At 43.2% G+C, this 21,936-nt stretch overlaps 1 protein-coding gene across 10 annotated transcripts in view; it reads right to left on the bottom strand.

The window, feature by feature from the left end:
• Positions 1-21,824, bottom strand: part of LOC129853608 (membrane-associated phosphatidylinositol transfer protein 2-like) — a 79,981-nt gene extending 58,157 nt beyond the window's left edge. For 5 of the 10 annotated variants that reach the window (XM_055919816.1, XM_055919814.1, XM_055919819.1 and 2 more), the window contains exon 1: positions 21,255-21,822. The gene's annotated coding sequence lies outside the window, so the exon portion shown is untranslated. Of the gene's footprint in view, positions 1-21,254 lie in introns of all 10 variants that reach the window. The other 5 variants (XM_055919813.1, XM_055919815.1, XM_055919812.1 and 2 more) reach the window with 2 other exon arrangements.
• Between the last annotated feature and the right edge of the window lie 112 nt (positions 21,825-21,936).

The following is a 21,936-nucleotide window of genomic DNA, read 5'->3' as shown; positions in this document are numbered from 1 at the left end:
AACATCTGAAAACTAGCGCCTACTTGGTAGTGTGTACCGGGGCTCGAGGTGCTCGACGAGTCGGCAAAAGCAAACATCATCCACAACAGAGAACGGTTGATTGTCAAGGGCAATGAATTCCATTATCTTGCCGTTAATGGATTTCGCCTTTGAGTTGTCTCGCTGAAATTGTCTTACTCTTTCAAACGACTGCTGGACTTGAACTTGTTTAGCTGTTGGAAGTGTGCGCTTTGTTTTTTTCTGCTTTTGTTCTCAGTAGTCGCTGAACGTCTGGGGGTGATGCACTTTCAAATGAGTAATTAGGTTTGTGGTATTGAACGATTTCACTTTCTCCCCTCCTCGGGAAATAATAGCAGCACAAACATTGCATATGGCTTTTTGTTATCTTCCTTTGAAATAGATCCACACAGCAGACATTGTGGGCTAGGTTAGGAATGCTGTGTTGCACGTGTAGCGCTGTATTTTTCGTGGCTTCATTATGTCATCTACCTACGTTATCCAGGTATGCACGTCATCTTTGACATCGGTTTTCCACATCGGCATTAAACAATACATAAAGCCGAGGTTAGCATTTTTAGCTAATATCGTCCGATTCCGATATGCTTACCGACATATTGTGCATCCCAAATAGAAACCTCTTACTTTTAGGCCTAGATAAGTCTTGGCAAGTTGGCAAAGGCCTATACATAAACAGTCTTATTCTGCATAGAAACCATGGTTGACTGAGTGTAGGCTATATGACACACAGCTCCATACATCTACAAATTACATTGTAGTCATGTCTGAACAAACTCAAATAAAAAAATGTCTAACAATGAAACCGGTATCCACAGGTCTATGATACAGAGAGATACACAGAGGTCCACAGACAGAGAGTAATGGCAGAAATATGGACTGGTTTTGGCAAGCATGTAGAATATTAAAAATGGAGAACCATGTTCTTCAATCATTTTAACATCTGGGAAACTATAAGCCATTTCAGACAAGGAAACTGTTCACCTTCACAAGGTGTATGCTTAAACAATCCTTATGGCTTTGTGCACTTTGTTGTGCCAGTATGCACTAATGATGTGGTCACAGTCTTCCCAGAAGGGTACTACTCCGTGTAGTGCGGAATTTCTCCCACTCCAGTAACTCCAATTCATCAGGCCTCTGTGCTGTGGTCAAACTGTTTACTCTCTAGAGAGGGCCCTGTGGCACAGGGAGAGAGGGGATAATGTGGACACTTCCGACAGCAGCATACGCACAGGGAAAATATTGGAGGACGGGGTGAGGAGATGCTGGTGGTGGGTCCTGTCTACTTTTAGCTACATAGAAGTCAGGTGTCTGTGGCCAGTGGAAAAGAACGAGGAGCGTGGGTAAAGTGACAAGAAGCAGCGCTGTCGCTTTTATTTGACATGATCCCTGTGAGTCAGAGAGCGCCGACAGGCACACTCCACAGGGAGAGGGAAAACACAGACACAAACTGACAGACATACACAGTCAGGCATATACAGTAAAGGAGGGACACATACATAAACAACATCCAATATACAAATCTAAAAAAATACAAGTGTGTTTTGTTTGTGAGGCTGTGTGAAGGCCTACTTCACACTAACGCACAGCCTCACAAATAAAACACACTCCGGTGACAGATAGGCCTTGGCACAGGAGGACCACAGAACGGTGTGATGAGTGGGGGGCGGCAACATTAATTTTAAGCAGAGCGTGGAACTTGCTGATTAAATTTGCCAATCCAGCATCTACCAGGGGATTGAGGTCCTTGCTTCGTTTGAGCAGGCATAATTGCATTTTCTGCTTTAATAGCGGTGCACTTCCCTGATGGAGATGGTGGGTCCCTGAGTCTCTGGGCTCGTCACCTCTCTCCAACCAGCCCTTTAGAATGACACCACATAACACAGCTTCATTGCACAAGACACGTCACTTCCACAAAGGATTTGGCTGCAAATTTGACAAGAACCTACCCCACAAAACATGAAGCATAGATGCCTCTAAAAGTCGGACAAGGCAAAACACACCCCCACCTCCCAAACTTAACACTCAATACCTTTTAGGGCAAAACAACACTACAGAGAGGCAAACTGCAGGATTCACAGAACACAGGACATTTTCACCAGATACCTCTGCAACCTTTCCTTTTTCAGCTGGGATAATCTGTAACAGGTTCCATAAAACATCATGACACACGTTATTAGATAACTAACGTTTAAAAGGTGAAAAAAATGACAATTTTGATTACAAAAATTATAATTGTCTCATGGTAGGGTGGGGTATGCAAATAGGTGAATTTATGCACTTCCATCTCCTAAATGTTTTGGCGTTCAGGTCCAAAAAGTTACTTTCTGACCACTTCTACCACAGACAAATATAAATCTAAAAAGTTATGTTCAAATCAAAAGGGGTGCAGTTAAAAAGTGATTGAAATGAAATGGAACGACCCAGGAGAGGATGTGGACTACACAGTGAGGGATGAAAAAATAATGACACCCCTCCACCATAGACTCAGTGGTGAAGGAGACAGGGCTAAACAGAGCCCTCCTTAGTTTAGGAGCCCTGTCTCACCATTTTTGGAACAACCACCACCCAGGAGGGGGAAGGCAGAACAGTGTTCTCCTACACCAACACCCCACCTTCTTCCTGTCCCAGACTGCACCTCTGCACCTCAGGCCGAGTGTTAGCAGTGATGTGCCATTAATCAGTGGTCTCATCAGGGATGCGAGGGGACAGGTTGTACTACCGTAGTCTCCGTCATCGGCTGAGTGCGCCAGACCAGCATCACCTGTTCTGTTGAAGGGAGGTGAGACAGGGAGCAGGCAGGGAACGGCTGTGTTTGTGGGGGGGTTACAGAGTTTGTGGGGGGGTACAGTAGACGGGGATTGCCATGGTAAATGTGCCGAAGCACAATGTTCCATTCAGGACTTGGCAGCCAAGTAAATGATGAAGGCTCATTTAAAATATTGTCAAGACAACCACTTCAAGGACCAACCGTAAAAGTTACATTAAATAGAGCAGGCTTGTTGTAATAAACTCTGGTACTCAGAGGCACAAACGCAAATGTCACTTACAACAGCACATATATAGAAACAGTACACAGGAACAAACTGTATCTAAATCTGTGGTCCATTGTCATAATCACATTACTAACCAGCCCGTCTCTGAAGTCTTGAGGAACATGCAGATATTCATTCAACTCATAACAAGTAGAACAATGCACTTTATTTCTTACACAGCAGATAATAAACTGTGGTTAGAGAAGAACTACACTGCTCAAAAAAATAAAGGGAACACTTAAACAACACAATGTAACTCCAAGTCAATCACACTTCTGTGAAATCAAACTGTCCACTTAGGAAGCAACACTGATTGACAATAAATTTCACATGCTGTTGTGCAAATGGAATAGACAAAAGGTGGAAATTACAGGCAATTAGTAAGACACCCCCAAAAAAGGAATGGTTCTGCAGGTGGTGACCACACACCACTTCTCAGTTCCTATGCTTCCTGGCTGATGTTTTGGTCACTTTTGAATGCTGGCGGTGCTTTCACTCTAGTGGTAGCATGAGACGGAGTCTACAACCCACACATGTGGCTCAGGTAGTGCAGCTCATCCAGGATGGCACATCAATGCGAGCTGTGGCAAAAAGGTTTGCTGCGTCTGTCAGCGTAGTGTCCAGAGCATGGAGGCGCTACCAGGAGACAGGCCAGTACATCAGGAGACGTGGAGGAGGCCGTAGGAGGGCAACAACCCAGCAGCAGGACCGCTACCTCCGCCTTTGTGCAAGGAGGTGCACTGCCAGAGCCCTGCAAAATGACCTCCAGCAGGCCACAAATGTGCATGTCAGCATATGGTCTCACAAGGGGTCTGAGGATCTCATCTCGGTACCTAATGGCAGTCCGGCTACCTCTGGCGAGCACATGGAGGACTGTGCGGCCCACAAAGAAATGCCACCCCACAAGATGACTGACCCACCGCCAAACCGGTCATGCTGGAGGATGTTGCAGGCAGCAGAACGTTCTCCACGGCGTCTCCAGACTTTGTCACGTCTGTCACGTGTGCTCAGTGTGAACCTGCTTTCATCTGTGAAGAGCACAGGGCGCCAGTGGCGAATTTGCCAATCTTGGTGTTCTCTGGCAAATGCCAAACGTCCTGAACGGTGTTGGGCTGAAAGCACAACCCCCACCTGTGGACGTCGGGCCCTCATACCACCCTCATGGAGTCTGTTTCTGACCGTTTGAGCAGACACATGCACATTTGTGGCCTGCTGGAGGTCATTTTGTGTGGGTTACCACTAGAGTGAAAGCACCGCCAGCATTCAAAAGTGACCAAAACATCAGCCAGGAAGCATAGGAACTGAGAAGTGGTGTGTGGTCACCACCTCCAGAACCATTCCTTTTTTGGGGGTGTCTTACTAATTGCCTATAATTTCCACCTTTTGTCTATTCCACTTGCACAACAGCATGTGAAATTTATTGTCAATCAGTGTTGCTTCCTAAGTGGACAGTTTGATTTCACAGAAGTGTGATTGACTTGGAGTTACATTGTGTTGTTTAAGTGTTCCCTTTATTTTTTTGAGCAGTGTATGTGCAAATGACATCATCATCATTGCTTGTAGATAACATCTTTGCTGACTAGCACCATGCAAAATTGATAGAGCCACAGACTTCGGTCAATAAGGTTGACGAGGAATGCATGGAAAGTGGACACATCAGAGGTCATAAAAGTGACAGTGGTCCTTTCAGTTCAACTAGCTACATAAATCCCTGTATATATCTCAGACACTATGCACGGAATCTTATCTGGCCCATAGAGATAATGCAGCCTCCAGGGGGAGTGGCGGAGCATGGGAGAGCGTGACAGTAGGGGAGGGTGGGGCTCAGGAAAGGGAAAGGGGATACCTAGTCAGTTGAACAACAATGCATTCAACTGAAATGTGTCTTCCGCATTTTACCTAAACCATCAGAGAGGTGCGGGGGGCTGCCTTAAAATTCACGTCATCTGAGGATGGTATGGTCAGGCCAAGACGCTCTCCTGCCCCTCTCACCGTTCTTTTGCTCCGGTACAAAATAGAACTTGCATAAGTGCTAGGGTGAAATTCCACATGTCAAAGCCAGAAATACACTCAAGGAATTAAGAGGCACTCCAGGTTACCCTGTCTCCCATTGGCTACATAGAAACACCCAACACACACAAATCAACAAGCAAATAAAGACACAGACACACACAAACAAACAGGAACACAAACACAGCCTAGTTAGTTATTGATGTGGACCTGGTGACTGAGAAGGGGTTGTTACTTGAGAATGATTCAGTTACAGTGATAGCCTCTGACAAGCCAAAGCAGAAGAAAAAAATGAACATAGAACAGTAAATGGTCGCTGAGTAAAGACAATTAACAATTTTACCTCAGTACAATTAGGACAAATATTGACACCAGTTGTGCACATACAGAGTACATAAGGTTGATGCGCTTAACATGAAGCACCTCTTATAAACCATCTAAGGAGTTTCCCCCAAGAAGGAGCATTTAGGCTGTAAGCTCGTTTGTGTTAAGTCTGTGCACTCTGCCATCTACTGCGATCGATGCACATCAGTCTCTCTGCTCTCCATGCTCAGTGATCTCATGGTATCTTGTATCTAATCAACTCAAATTATACAGGTTCAAAAGGAACAAAAACAAGCACCGCACAGCCCTGAAAGTCTCGAAAATATCAACTGACAGGAAGTGTGTCTAGTTTTGTTTCCTGAACGCAAATCTGATTATGCCAGTAATGTAGAAAACACTGGTGTTCTAGACAGGCTTAGTGTGGGAGTGATATTTAATGCATTTTGACTACAATTGACTCAAATTATGTCAAGAATGTAGACCTATGTTATAGCTACAAAAGTAGAATGAAATAGGCAAAAGGCTTAATTCAAACATAAGCATGGCAACAATTTAGGTTGATGACTTTTAACAATGCAATCAGATAATTGTATTTTAGGGTGTTCTTATAAACTGCGTATGAACATTATTTTTGTTATTAGGCTAAACGGAGTCAATACACTTACAATGCTGTTTGGCCATGTTTTATTACAGGTCCTACTAACAAATTGCTTTAAGTAAACATGCATTAGCCATAGTGATATATACACTACCAGTCAAAAGTTTTAGAACCTACTCATTCAAGGGTTTTAATTTATTTGACCATTTTCTGCATGGTGGAATAATAGTGAAGACATCAAAACGACGAAATAAAACATTTGGAATCAAGTAGGAAACAATTGGCTCACTCATCCCCCTCCTCTCCCATGTAACTACTCCCCAGGTCGTTGCTGCAAATGAGAACGTGTTCTCAGTCAACTTACCTGGTAAAATAACGGTAAAATAAATAAAATAAATAAATAAATAAAAGTAGCAACCCCCCCAAAAAAGAGTGTTAAATCAAAATAGATTTTATATTTGAGATTCTTCAAATAGCCACCCTTTACCTTGATGAAAGCTTTGCACACTAGGCATTCTCTCAACCAACTTCACCTGGAATGCTTTTCCAACAGTCTTTAAGGAGTTCCCATATATGCTGAGCACTTGTTGGCTGATTTTCCTTCATTCTGTGGTCCAACTCATCCCAAACCATCTCAATTGGGTTGAGGTCGGGTGATTGTGGAGGCCAGGTCATCTGATGCAGCACTCCATCACTCTCCTTCTTGGAAAATAGCCCTTACACAGCCTGGAGGTGTGTTGGGTCATTGTCCTGTTGATAAACAAATTATAGTTCCACTAAGCGCAAACCAGATGGGATGGCGTATCGCTGCAGAATGCTGTGGTAGCCATACTGGTTAAGAGTGCCTTGAATTCTACATAAATCACTGACAGTGTCACCAGCAAAGCCCCTCCCAACATAACACCTCCTCCTCCATGCTTTACAGTGGGATATACACATGCAGAGATCACAAAGACACAGCAGTTGGAACCAATTCTCTAATTTGGACTTCAGACCAAAGGACAAATTGCTGTGGTTGCCATGCTGGTTAAGTGTGCCTTGAATTTTAAATAAATCACTGACAGTGTCACCAGCAAAGCACCATCACACCTCATCCATGCATCACAGTGGGAACGACACGTGGCGATCATCCATTCACCTACTCTGCTGGAACCAAAAAATCTCAAATTTGGACTCATCAGACCAAAAGGACAGATTTCCACTGGCCTAATGTCCATTGCTCGTGTTTCTTGGCCCAAGCAAGTCTCATCTTCTTATTGGTGTCCTTTAGTAGTGGTTTCTTTGCATCAATTCAACCATGAAGGCCCGATTCACAGTCTCCTCTGAACAGTTGATGTTGAGATGTGTCTGTTGCTTGAACTCTGTGAAGCATTTATTTGGCCTGCAATTTGAGGCTGATAACTCCAATGAACTTATCCTCTGCAGCAGAGGTAACTCTGGATCTTCCTTTCCTGTGGCGGTCCTCATGAGAGCCAGTTTCATCATAGGACTTGATGGTTTTTGCGACCGCACTTGAAGAAACTTTAAAAGTTCTTCAAATTTTCCGGATTGACTGACCTTCATATCTTAAAGTAACGATGGACTGTTGTTTCTCTTTGCTTATTTGAGCTGTCATTGCCGTAATATGGACTTGGTCTTTTACCAAATAGGGCTATCTTCTGTATACCACCCCTACCTTGTCGCAACACAGCTGATTGGCTGATTAACTGATTCCACAAATTAACAAGGCACACCAGTTAATTGAAATGCATTCCAGGTGACTACCTCATGAAGCTGGTGGAGAGAATGCCAAGAGTGTGCAAAGCTGTCATCAAGGCTGTCATCAAGGGTGGCTACTAGAATCTCAAATCTATTTTGATTTGTTTAACACTTTTTTGGTTACTAGTTGATGTTTTCACTATTATTCTACAATGTAGAAAATAGTAAAAATAAAGAAAAACCCTTGAATAAGTGGGTGTGTCGTACTCATATATACACACGCACACACACGGACCTGTTCAAAACTTTGGGGTTACTTAGAAATTGCCTTGTTTTTGTCCATTAAAATAACATCAAATTGATCATTAATACAATGTAGACATGGTTAATGTTGTAAATGACTATTGTAGCTGGAAACAGTGATTTTTAATGGAATAACAACATAGGCGTACAGAGGCCCATTATCAGCAACCATCACTCCTGTGTTACAATGGCACGTTGTGTTAGCTAATCCAAGTGTATCATTTTAAAAAGCTAAATGATCATTAGAATACCCTTTTTCAATTATGTTAGCATGGCTGAAAACTGTTATGCTGATTAAAGAAACAATAAAACTGGCCTTTTTTAGACTAGTTGTCTATCTGGAGCATCAGCGGGTTCGATTACTGGCTCAAAATGGCCAGAAACAAAGAACGTTCTTCTGAAACTCGCCAGTCTATTCTTGTTCTGAGAAATGAAGGCTATTCCATGCAAGAAATTGCCAAGAAACTGAAGATCTTGTACAAAGCTGTGTACTACTCCCTTCACAGAACAGCGCAAACTGGCTCTAACCAGAATAGAAAGAGTGGGAGTCCCCGGTTGCACAACTGAGCAAGAGGACAAGTACATTAGAGTGTCTAGTTTGGGAAACAGACGCCTCACAAGTCCTCAACGGCAGCTTCATCAAATAGTATCTGCAAAACACCAGTCTCAACGTCAACATCGAAGAGGAGACTCCGGGATGCTGGACTTCTAGGCAGAGTTGCAAAGAAAAAGCCACATATCAAACTGGCCAATAAAAATAAAATATTAAGATGGGCAAAATACCAGACACTGGACAGAGGAACTCTGCCTAGAAGGCCAGCATCCCGGAGTCTCCTCTTCACTGTTGACGTTGAGACTAGTGTTTTGCGGGTACTATTTAATGAAATACACTCAATTAGTATTTGGTAGCATTGCCTTTAAATTGTTTAACTTGGGTCAAATGTTTCAGGTAGCCTTCCACAAGCTTCCCACAATAAGTTGGATAAATTTTGGCCCATTCCTCCTGACAAAGCTGGTGTAAACTGAGTCAGGTTTGTAGGCCTCCTTGCTCGCACACGCTTTTTCAGTTCTGCCCACATATGTTCTATAGGATTGAGGTAAGGGCTTTGTGATGGCCACTCCAATACCTTGACTTTGTTGTCCTTAAGCCTTTGACTTTGTTGTCCTTATATGTTGCTTCAATATATCCACATAATTTTACTTCCACATGATGCCATATATTTTGTGAAGGGCACCAGTCCCTCCTGCAGCAAAGCACCCCCACAACATGATGCTGCGACCCCCGTGCTTCACGGTTGGAATGGTGTTCTTCGGGTTGCAAGCCTCCCCCTTTTTCCTCCAAACATAACTATGGTCATTGTGGCCAAACAGTTCTATTTTTGTTTCATCGGACCAGAGGACATTTCTCCAAAAAGTACGATCTTTGTCCCCATGGCGGTTTTGGAGGAGTGGCTTCTTCATTGCTGAGCGGCCTTTCAGGTTATGTAGATATAGGACTCATTTTACTGTGGATATAGATACTTTTGTACCGGTTTCCTCCAGCATCTTCACAAGGTCCTTTGCTGTTCTGGGATTGATTTGCACTTTTCACACCAAAGTACGTTCATCTCTAGGAGACAGAACACGTCTCCTTACTGAGCGGTATGACGGCTGCGCTGTCAAATGGTGTTAATACTTTCAGACTATTGTTTGTACAGATGACCGTGGTACCTTCTGGCATTTGGAAATTGCTCCCAAGGATGAACCAGACTTGTGGAGGTCTACCATTTTTTTTCTGAGGTCTTGGCTGATTTCTTTTGATTTTCCCATGATGTCAAGCAAAGAGGCACTGAGTTTGAAGGTAGGCCTTGATATACATCCACAGGTGCACCTCCAATTGACTCAAATTATGTCAATTAGCCTATGAGAAGCTTCCAAAGCCATGACATAATTTTCTGGAATTTTCCAGCTGTTTAAAGGCACAGTCAACTTAGTGGTACATAAACTTCTGACCCATTGGAGTTGTGATACAGTGAATTATAAGTGAAATAATATGTCTGTAAACAATGTTGGAAATATTACTTGTGTCTAGCACAAAGTAGATGTCCTAACCGATTTGCCCAAACTATAGTTTCTTAACAAAATATTTTTTGGAGTGGTTGAAAAATGAGTTTTAATGACTCCAACCTAAGTGTATGTAAACTTCCAACTTCAACTGTATATACATACATACAAATTCAGCAAAAAAAGAAAAAGTCCCTTTTCAGGACCCTGTCTTTCAAAGATAATTTGTAAAAATCCCAATAACTTCACAGATCTTCATTGTAAAGGGTTTAAACACTGTTTCCCATTCTTGTTCAATGAACCATTAACAATTAATGAACACGCACCTGTGGAACGATCATTAAGACACTAACAGCTTACAGACGGTAGCCAATTAAGGTCAAAGTTATGAAAACTGAGTACACTAAATTGTCCTTCCTACTGACTCTGAAAAACACCAAAAGAAAGATGCCCAGTTCCATGCTCGTCTGTGTGAATGCGCTTTAGGCATGCTGCAAGGAGGCATGAGGACTGCAGATAAGGCCAGGGGAATAAATTGCAATGTCCGTACTGTGAGGTGCCTAAGACAGCGCTACAGGGAGACAGGACGGACAGCTGATCGTCATCGCAGTGGCAGACCACATGTAACAACACCTGCACAGGATCGGTACATCTGAACATCAAACCTGCGGAACAAGTACAGGATGGCAACAACAACTGCCCAAGTTACACCAGGAACGCACAATCCTCCATCAGTGCTCAGACTGTCTGCAATAGGCTGAGAGAGGCTGGACTGAGGGCTTGTAGGCCTGTTGTAAGGCAGGTCCTCACCAGATATCACCGGCAACGTCGACGCCTATGGACACAAACCCACTGTCGCTGGACCAGATAGGACTGGCACAAAAAGTGCTCTTCGCTGAAGAGTTGCAGTTTTGGCTCACCAGGGGTGATGGTCGGATTTACGTTTATCGTCGAAGGAATGAGCGTTACACTGAGGCCTGTACTCTGGAGCGGGATCGATGTGGAGGGTCCGTCATGGTCTGGGTTGGTGTGTCACAGCATCATCAGACTGAGGTTGTTGTCATTGCAGGCAATCTCAAAGCTGTACGTTACAGGGAAGACATCCTCCTCCCTCATGTGGTACCCTTCCTACAGGCTCATCCTGACATGACCCTTCAGCATGACAATGCCACCAGCAAATACTTCTCGTTCTGTGTGCGTTTTCCTGCAAGACAGGAATGTCAGTGTTCTGCCATGGCCAGCGAAGAACCCGGATCTCAATCCCATTTTGCACGTCTGGGACCTGTTGGATCGGAGGGTGAGGGCTAGGGCCATTCCCCCCAGAAATGTCCGGGAACTTGCAGGTGTCTTGGTGGAAGGGTGGGGTAACATCTCACAGCAAGAACGGGTAAATCTGGTGCAGTCTATGAGGAGGAGATGCACTGCAGTACTTAATGCAGCTGGTGGCCACACCAGATACTGACTGTTACTTTTGATCCCCCCCTTTGTTCAGGGACACATTATTCCATTTCTGTTAGTCACATGTCTGTTGAACTTGTTCAGTTTATGTCTCAGTTGTTGAATCTTATGTTCATACAAATATTTACAAATGTTAAATTTGCAGAAAATAAACACAGTTGACAGTGAGAGGACATTTCTATTTTTGATGAGTATAACATTACACACACATTTGCAAAAAAAAGTTAAGGGGATTGAAAGTGATTACATTGATGGAAGCTACAATCTATCTGCAAAATTAAAGCTGATCTCCCCCCTAAAAAGATAAAAACGATTATATGTTGGCAGTGGTTGCAGCCGGATACCAGTCATTTTCTGCAATCATATCCCTAATTGCTGATGGTAAGTATCGACATCATCAAGTGTCATGAATGAATGAATGGCTAATAATAATATAATGAATGATTAACTTAAGTCATTACACACAGTAACTGTAATATGAAGTGTAAACAAATCTGGTCAATGATGAATATGAGTTGTACACAAACGTGCTTCTGCTCTTTCCGTTTGTTTCTCCCAGAAAGGAAATTAAGAAAACATGAGCTCCCTGTTGCAGGCGGAACAAAAACAAGAAAAGAGAAATGTCTGATGAGCTCCTGTAAGCACGCACGAATGCACACACAATTAGCCTCCTGTCCACCTCTCTCACCCAAAATCCCACTCAGTGCAGTGGAAAAAGAGAGGCATGCTGTGACCCAGGGCCCTGATGCTCCACTGTGCTGGATACGCTGGGCCCTGATGCTCCACTGTGCTGGATACGCTGGGCCCTGATGCTCCACTGTGCTGGATACGCTGGACACACACCTCAGGGTAAAGGAGCTCTCAAGTTTCAACCTCCTCACCACTGCCCTATCACACTCCTTGCTTACTCCGAACTAGTTCTCTCTGTGTGTGTGTGTGTGTGTGTGTGTGTGTCTCCAGACTGACCATTTACTCACATTTTGTGACCCTTTGACATGGTTGTGCTAGTTACATTTTTTTTTCTCTCTAATTGGTCGCATGGGTGCGAGCTGCACATTCTACATGGTCACCTCACTCCAAACTGAAACCATGATTTGGTCAAACAGTTATTCCTGTAATAAAAGTCTCTGCCCTCCACCTGTCTGTCATGCGCCTGTTTCGCTGTGGCCTGCTGTTGTGATGAGCGAGCCACTCTCTCCAGCTCCGCCCGCACTCTGAGGAAAAAAAGTGTTCTGATTGTAGGCTGAATAATGATAAGTGAGAAAGTAAGACGCACAAATATCATAACCCCCCCCAAAGTGCTAACCTCCCCTGTTATTGTAATGAAAGGTTAGCACGTCTTGGGGGTATGATATTTGCGCATCTGCAACTTTCTCACTCATCATTAACCACATGGTAGCATCCACATTAATGTAGAAGTGTTTAGAAACATATTCTATTCTTATTTATAATAAAAGTGACTCCAAAACGACAATACATTATTTACCATTAATTTCTATTGGGCACAAAATAATCTGAAACACAACAAAAACAAACAGCAAATGCATAGAGTCACAAGCTTGATGTAGTCATTACTTTGCCAGCAGCTACAGCAAACTACACACCGCTGTCTGAGTTAAGAAGTTAAGCTCCGCTGTGCTGCGCATTACAGACTATTTAATTCCCTTCATCTGAACATCGGAGTGCCATCAACAATCATGCATGTCAGTTCAGTGCACACAGCGTAATAGAGAAAGAACCGACATGCTTCTGTCATCTCCAAAACAGAAACTGCATAGACAGGACTTTGAAAAGCTTGAGTTTTAAAGGTTAAGACTGCCTCCGAGGGGTGTGGCAAACACTAATCTCTAGTGGGCATACTACGTAAACGGTACCATAGAACTGTCATAATACAACATGATCCGTGAGATCGACTTGTAATTGGTTTCGTGGCTCGGGTTTTTCGTCACTGGTTATTTGGATAAATCACAATTTCGCAGGTGTTAGCATCTTCCAAATTTTAGAAGGGGAGGGGACATTTGGCCCATAGACTTGCCCGTAACTTGCAAAGCGAGAGGGTGGAGCTCTTTGTTTCGTTTCCGATCCTCATTTAATCTCTAGTCTTAACATGTATGGACCCTGAACTTAATTGAGCACCTAACCAACTACGCAAAACTTTAGTTCTGGGTTAACCGAGATTAGACTAACACTGCCTGAGGGAGAAAGGATCCTAGCACTACACATCTGTGCATAATTGCTGTGTGAGAACTAGGGCTGTTGGCTGTCACGAAATTTCACGAGCAGGTGATTCTCAAGCAAATAGCTGTCGGTCTCATGGCAATTGACCATTAATTAACATAAACACATTTAGCATCTCCTGGCTTCCACACATAGCCTACAAGCCACTGATGCAGACCTTTTGGAACATCTACATTTTTAAAAGTCTAATAAATCCATGTAACATAGCCTACATCTTCACAATAAATCTATTATTTATTTTAGACAGTTCTAAAGAAACATGATATGGAGAAAATGTAGTCTATTTCAGAAGAACAGAATAGCATACTCTGATCTGGCTATACCATATGTCTGTGGGCTACACTAGTTAATTTAGCAGAGAAGATTGTTACAATTCTGTGGCATTATATTATTTGATAGTATGAAGAATACAATTGAACAAAGCTGAATAAAATAGAAAGGATATTTTCTCCAAAAGATTTGAGGGAGTGTGCACATGCGGCTATTCTGCGTTAAGCGGTTAACAAAGAAATAGGTACTCCCATATGCTTAATTTAGAGTTATTAATGTAACTTTAGTTGTTCTGCAAATGTTGGGCTATATGTTTTGATTTTTAATCAATTTTAAGGCTGCATGATGCAACTACTAAAGATTTGAAAAAAAGTTGCTTGAAAAGAATGAGCTCTGCTTTGTTTTTGCGCAGGCTGTACACACTTAAATCAGTCGTTCATAAACAATTTGAAAAACACTTGATAGTGCCTCGAAATTCCCGGCACCATCCCCTGTGTGTGGTCGTAATGCACCCTAAAAAAATCCATGCCTTTTGCAGCCAGTGGCTGTTGTTCCCTTCTCCCTGAATGCTGCGTGCTCTGAAGCACCTCTCACTCACATGGCTCTCTATCATGTGATCGGTTCTTTCTCACAGACTACAAGTGAAGACAGACACTTTGCCAATTTAGAAAAAAATTCAATCAGACCCTTTGCTATGAGACTTGAAATTGAGCTCAGGTGCATCCCGTTTCTATTGATCAAACCTGATGTTTCTACAACTTACTGGAGTCCACCTGGGGTAAAATCAATTGATTGGACATGATTTGGAAAGGCACACCTTTCTATATAAAGTTCCCACAGTTGACAGTGCATGTCAGAGCAAAAACCAAGCTATGAGGTCGAAGGAATTGTCTGTAGACCTCCGAGACAGGATTGAGTCAAGGCACAGATCTAGGGAAGGGCACCAAAAAATGTCTGCAGCATTGAAGGTCCCCAAGAACACAGTGGCCTCCATCATTCTTAAATGGAAGAAGTTTGGGACCACCAAGCTGGCCGCCAAACCAAAAACCATCAAGCCCTATGATGAAACTGGCTCTCATGAGGACCGCCACAGGAAAGGAAGACCCAGAGTTACCTCTGCTGCAGAGGAAAAGTTCATTAGAGTTATCAGCCTCAAAAATTGCAGCCCAAATAAATGTTTCACAGAGTTCAAGTAACAGACACACTTCAACAACAACTGTTCAGAGGAGACTGCGTGAGTCAGGCCTTCATGGTCGAATTGCTGCAAAGAAATCACTACTAAAGGACACCAATAAGAAGAAGACTTGTCTGGGCCAAGAAATACGAGCAATGGACATTAGGCCAGTGGAAATCTGTCCTAATTTGAGTCCAAATTTGAGATTTTTGGTTCCAGCAGAGTAGGTGAATGGATGATCGCCACATGTGTGGTTCCCACCGTGATGCATGGATGAGGTGTGATGGTGCTTTGCTGGTGACACCATCAGTGATTTATTTAAAATTCAAGGCACACTTAACCAGCATGGCAACCACAGCATTCTGCAGCGATACGCCATCCCATCTGGTTTGCGCTTAGTGGGACTATCATTTGTTTTTCAACAGGACAATGACCCAACACACCTCCAGGCTGTGTAAGAGCTATTTAACCAAGAAGGAGAATGATGGAATGCTGCTTCAGATGACCTGGCCTCCACAATCACCCGACCTCAACCCAATTGAGATGGTTTGGGATGAGTTGGACCGCAGACTGAAGGAAAAGCAGCCAACAAGTGCTCAGTATGTTGGAATAGCATTCCATGTGAAGCTGGTTGAGAGAATGCCAGGAGTGTGCAAAGCTGTCATCAAGGCAAATGGTGGCTACTTTGAAGAATCTAAAATCTATTTTGATTTGTTTAAAACTTTTTGGGTTACTACATGATTCCATATGTGCCATTTCATTGTTTTGCTGTCTTCACTATTATTCTACAATGTAGAAAATAGTAAAAATAAAGAAAAACCCTTGAATGAGTAGGTGTGTCCAAACTTTTGACTGGTAGTGTATGTGCAGGAGGTTTCTCTCTCCCTGGACAAGATCACCTGACTGTCTATGTACATCACAGAACTGGGGGTTCCTGTCCCCTCCCCTGGCTGAGGTTTGGCAGGCTGGAGCATAAATGTGGTCCATCATATAACAGCCCAATACCACAGCAGACACCAGATGCTGTAGAGTATGTATTCCCAAACTGGGGTACGCCAAATAAAAATGTGATTCACATATATATATATTTTTTAATCTTCACATTTTCAAACTATACAGTACTATACAAACTATGTAGTACTGCTGGTAGTAGCAGTACTACCAGTAGAGCTGGTATGCGGCTCTATGTACGCAGGTCTTACTTTTGTAACCCTTTATCAATTTTAGAGCAAACGGAATGAGCAGCAGCTACGTTTGGCTACATACGGACCGTTAGTGGAATTCCCGCGAGAGAGTAACGGTTAATGTGATTGGATGTTAATTATTCGACTAGGCTACCTGTATTTGACATTGTGTTGCTATTTTGCTTAACACTAGATGGTTTAATTTAATTTTTGGCAGTGATACGAGGCTACTCAGGCGAGAGAAAAAACCTCACCCAAATGTATAGCCCTGTTGGAAAATATAAATGGACTGTTTGAAAATGTGAAAAAACTGTATGTGAATCACATGTTTATTTGGAGTACCCCCGACGGCATTGCGTGTACCCCAGTTTGGGAATACCTGCCATAACCCCACCATGGGGCACTCTTTTCAATGTTGACATCAGCAAACCGTTCGCACACACGAAGCCATACACGTGGTCTGCGGTTGTGAGGCTGGTTGGACGTACTGCCAAATGCTCTAAAACGACATTGGAAGCGGCTTATGGTAGAGAAATTGGTATTCAATTCTCTGGCAGGCAACAGCTCTGATGGACATTCCTGCAGTCAGCATGTCAACTGCACGCTCCCTCAAAACTTGTGTTGTGTGACAAAACTGTACAATTTAGAGTGGCCTTTTATTGTCCCCAGCAAGAAGTACACCTGTGTAATGAACTTGCTGTTTAATCAGCTTCTTGATATGCCACACCTCATCCTGAATGTTTTGGCATTTTACATGCAAAAAGTAACTTTCTGATTACTTCTACCATGGGCAAATATGTATGGACAGTTCTGTTCTAATCAAATTGGGTGCAGCCAAAAAGTGACTTAAATCCAATGGAACCACCCCTTAAGCATTTTTAATCCCTTTCTTTTCTTTTCTGGCAATAGACATGCAATGTTGACGTCATTGAGGAGAACATCCGTTCTATCAGTGTGTTGAAGCTGTGTGGCTTGAGAGACACCATGTTGCCCTTTGCACAAGCCTGGAGGGTCTTCACAACCTGCTACAGTAGGGGGGTTCAGCTACTTTGTCAACAAAATAAAGGGAAACATGCGCCTTTTGGCCCGACAATCATACATTTCCTGAAAAAATGTGCATGCTTTCAGTACGGTGCCACTGGGAGAAGGGGCAACCTTGGGTCGAGTGCCCCTGTGGTAGAGCGGACGCCCATCAGAACAGTGGCATTGCATCAAGTCTGCCCTTCAGTGCAGAACCATCATCTGGGCAGCAGTGGCCACAGCCCCCTTTCAGCACTGGAGAATGAGTCACCCTGTAGTGGGGAGTGCACCTCACCATGGAAGCCCACAGAACCTAACCAAACTGACAGCTGCATGAAGAGACATGGTCAGGAGTTCACAACATAGTACTAACATAAATTGATGGATAGCACATCACTCTTCAGTTTGGCAGACTAATCAAGAGAAACAAACATGCAGGTGATGCTGCAGTCAGAGCTTAATAATTCAAATTATTAAAAAGACTGATGAGAGACCATTACAAAACCTGGATGAAAAACACAAGATCAGTCTAAGAGGCTACCATGTGTAACTGATCTAATCAATATCATTATTTACTTTTCATAACATAAATGGTTCAGTTGCACAACTTATATTGGAAAATACATTGTGAAAATAGCAGTTGACAAAATATGAACACAGAGACCAAGATGTGTCACGAGATAACTGACTAATATTTACACCCTAAAAGACAGAAGGTCAACAAACAGGGCCTTCCTGCTACTGCTCTCAATATTCTTGAGCAGGGATGGGAAACTGTCGGCGCCCACTCAGTCGGGGTTTTAACTTATTGTTGAGAGTTAGAATAGTAGAATATGGGGATGTAGGTAGATACCCGATAGGTTGGACTATTCTCTTCATCACTCATTTTGAAAAAACATTTACTAAAAACTAAGAAATCAATCTACCATCATTTAACACAATGGAAAAATCGAATAATTTATTATTTAAATATTGAAAGTGTGTGGGCTACAGCGAGAAACAAAATAGTGCAGTTTCAGGCCATGTGGCAGAAAGTGATGCGTGCGCTGGAGATACGGTTGTGTGCACTTGTGGTGTTCACTATATATACACACAAAAGTATGTGGACACCCCTTCAAATTAGTAGATTTGGCTATTTCAGCCACACCCGTTGATGACAAGTGTATAAAATCGAGCACACATCCATGCAATCTCCAAAGACACACATTTCAGTAAGGCCATTCTACTGGCAAAGCTCAGTAACTTTTAACATGGCACCGTCATAGGATGCCACCTTCCCAACAAGTCAGTTCATCAAATTTATTCCCTGCTAGAGTTGCCCCGGTTAACTGTAAGTGCTGTTATTGTGAATTGGAAACGTCTAGAAGCAACAATGCCTCAGCCGCGAAATGGTAGGCCACACAAGCTCACACAACTGGACCGCCGAGTGCTGAAGCGAGTAGCGTGTAAAAATCATCTGTCCTCAGGTTACAACACTCACTACCAAGTTCCAAACTGCCACTGGATGCAACGTCAGCACAAGAACTGCTCATTCGGGAGATTTGTTAAATGGGTTCCATGGCCAAGCAGCCGCAAATAAACTTAAGATCACAATGTGCAATGCCAAGCGTCGGCTGGAGTGGTGTAAAGCTTGCCACCATTGGACTCTGGAGCAGTGGAAACGCGTTCTCTAGAGTGATCTGGCAGTCTGATGAATGAATCTGGGTTTGGCGGATGCCAGGAGAACGCTACATGCCCCAATGCATAGCGCCAACCGTAAAGTTTGGTAGAGTGGGAATAATGGTCTGGAGCCGTTTTTCATTGTTCGGGCTAGGCCCCTTAGTTCCAGCGAAGGGAAATCGTAACACAAAAGACATAATGACATTATAGACGATTCTGTGCTTCCAGCTTTGGGGAAGGCCCTTTCCTGTTTCTGCATGACAATGCCCCAGTGTACAAAGTGAGGTCCATACAGAAATGGTTTGTCGAGATCGGTGTGGAAGAACTTGACTGGCATGCACAGAGCCCTGACCTCAACCCCATTGGGATGAATTGGAATGCCAACTGCAAGCCAGGCCTAACCGCCCAACATCAGTGCCCAACCTCACTAATGCTTGTGGCTGAATGGAAGCAAGTCCCCGCAGCAATGTTCCAACATCTAGTGGAAAGCCTTCCCAGAAGAGTGGAGACTGTTATAGCAGCAAAGGGGTTCGACCAACGCCATATTAATGCCTATAATTTTAGAATGAGGATGTTCGACTAGCAGGTGTCCACATACGTTGGGTCACATACTGTAGTTGATGTTTGTATGATGTTGTCATTTGTATTGTTCATAAAATAAAATCTTACCCAAAAATTATTAAAAGTTTGGCTGTGCATCAGCAGTTTCTCTCTTGTCATGTCAGTCACTCAATTAGTCTAGGCAGCTGACATGGGCTATCTAAACTTGTATTAATCATGGCTTAATTGCAGACCAGGGGCCCCCAATTTATTTTGTCACTCTCTCAAAAATCATTAAAAACTGCAAACATTTCTCTCCACCCTATAGCAAAATGTGTAGAATTAAAGGAAATTTGCTGTAAAATTCCACATTCGCTTTCTGCCCTTAGCAAAATGTTGACTGGCTACCCAGACTCCTTGCTCTGGCCAATGCTATGCCACGCCCAAGGACATTAGCTCCTTCTCCGTAATGAGCCTGAGTACCTCCCTGACCCTTCACCAAACGCATTTCGGGCCCGTCCGATTGTTCCAGAAACCCATGGGTTGAGCCAGAGCCACGTGAGTAAAGCGGTAGTTTGAAAATTCATCATTGGCTTTGATACTCTGATTGGTTCGAGATGATCCAAATAGCTGATTTCACCGTTTTGTACCATGCCCCTTGTACCCCTCACCACAAACGACTTCAATTATGACAGTCTCAGACTAAAGTATAAAGCAAACGACATAACTTTTTGTGAGTCGTCAGGCTAGGCAAAATGTGTAGAATTGCAGAAAACTTGCTTTAAAACTGCAACATTTTCACTACGCCCCATGGCAAAACGGGTAGAATTGTAGCAAATTCACTTAGGGCCCCCAAAAGGCTCAAGCCGGCTCAGACTGCATGTGTGGGTACACAGACCCACAGCAGCCCCTTAGGATGAGTTTAAAAAAAATTGTGGCCCAAAGTTGCCCATCACTGTTCTAGAGATAAGCATAGGTTGGGCTAAGTTATGCATGTGCATGATGAATTAGAACTGAATCCATAGCTGCAGATTCTCAAGACATTAAAAGGTAGTGTTCCAATTTTATTTACACCTCACATGTGCAACATGTTACACAATCTTCAGATGATAACAAGCACCACTACAAGTGACAGGCTGAGGCAACAATGAAACCATTCCCCAAACCAATTACAAGATTGAGGGAATGAAGTGCTATAATGCGTCTCTTTTCAACAGCATTCAACAAATTCAGAGTAGTTCATTAGTTCTCTCGTGAATTAATTGATCTCTTTAGTGTGCTGATGAAGACATTGTTGATAGTGACTTGTTGACTGCCTTTCTTGGATGTGATAACCGTTTCTCAGGCACTCTCTCCGGAATCAAACCCCAATTCCCCGTTACCGCATCGCATCATCCACCTACTAGGCATACACTTACATCTGATCATGAGCTATGATGAGAACATAGTGAACATTTAATTTGCAATTGGATATTGAATTGCTGTTCTCTGTGGGGGGAAAGGACTGACATTGTTCCTAGATTTTCACTGTGATCCAAAGTAAACCCACCATCTTTACACCAAGTCAGTTACCTAGCAACATCACGGCATTATATTCACAAATTAATGGATTGCAATGTTCAGCACATACCCTGGATAAAAAGGATGCACACCAGTACGCTGAAATAGAATACTATAGCACTCACCCAAAATCAAAGTTCATTGGCCCATTCCCTCTTTTTTCAAGAGCGCGTGCTTATTCCTCTACTCAGCAGACATAAAAATACAATACGGGGTGGCATTTAATACCAGCTTGAAATGTTACAATGTACCCCACAATTAACTGAGACAGTTTCCTTTCCTTTGTCTTGAGGCCGTTTGATAGTTTAACGACTTCATGTAAAACAGGAATTAGGGACAGCTGATCATCAGTCTCGAGCTGCATCCAAGTCCTCACATTTCCTTGACCAAATAACTACGGTGGCCCTAAGCTTTATGGTAGTACACCGACGGAAAAGCCATGTACTGAACGTCCTTGACTTCACTGTATCCAATAGTAATTCACACACGAGTTGCCTTCTGCTTTCATTTCAGTTCCCCCTCAAGCGAAAGGGACGCTCAGATAGTGCAGCGGATTCAAACACTGGTAAAAGAGAAGTTCGTATATCCTCCTGAATCAAGAGTATATGGTGAAGAGACTCGCCATCCTGAGCTTCGGAGAGCCGTCTAATCTTGTTCGCTATTCGTGAACCACAGCTATGCATTTGCTTCCCTCTCGCGCTCAGGTCAAATGGAATGCGCCTCCTGTTGGCCAAATGATCGTGCACAACCCATTTCCGCAAACAGAGCAATATGATGCATTCTTATGAAAGGATAAAGTGACGTCAA

Source organism: Salvelinus fontinalis, chromosome 4 (assembly GCF_029448725.1).
Source record: "Salvelinus fontinalis isolate EN_2023a chromosome 4, ASM2944872v1, whole genome shotgun sequence".
Classification (NCBI taxonomy): domain Eukaryota; kingdom Metazoa; phylum Chordata; class Actinopteri; order Salmoniformes; family Salmonidae; genus Salvelinus; species Salvelinus fontinalis.
This window is presented reverse-complemented; position numbering and strand designations above follow the sequence as displayed.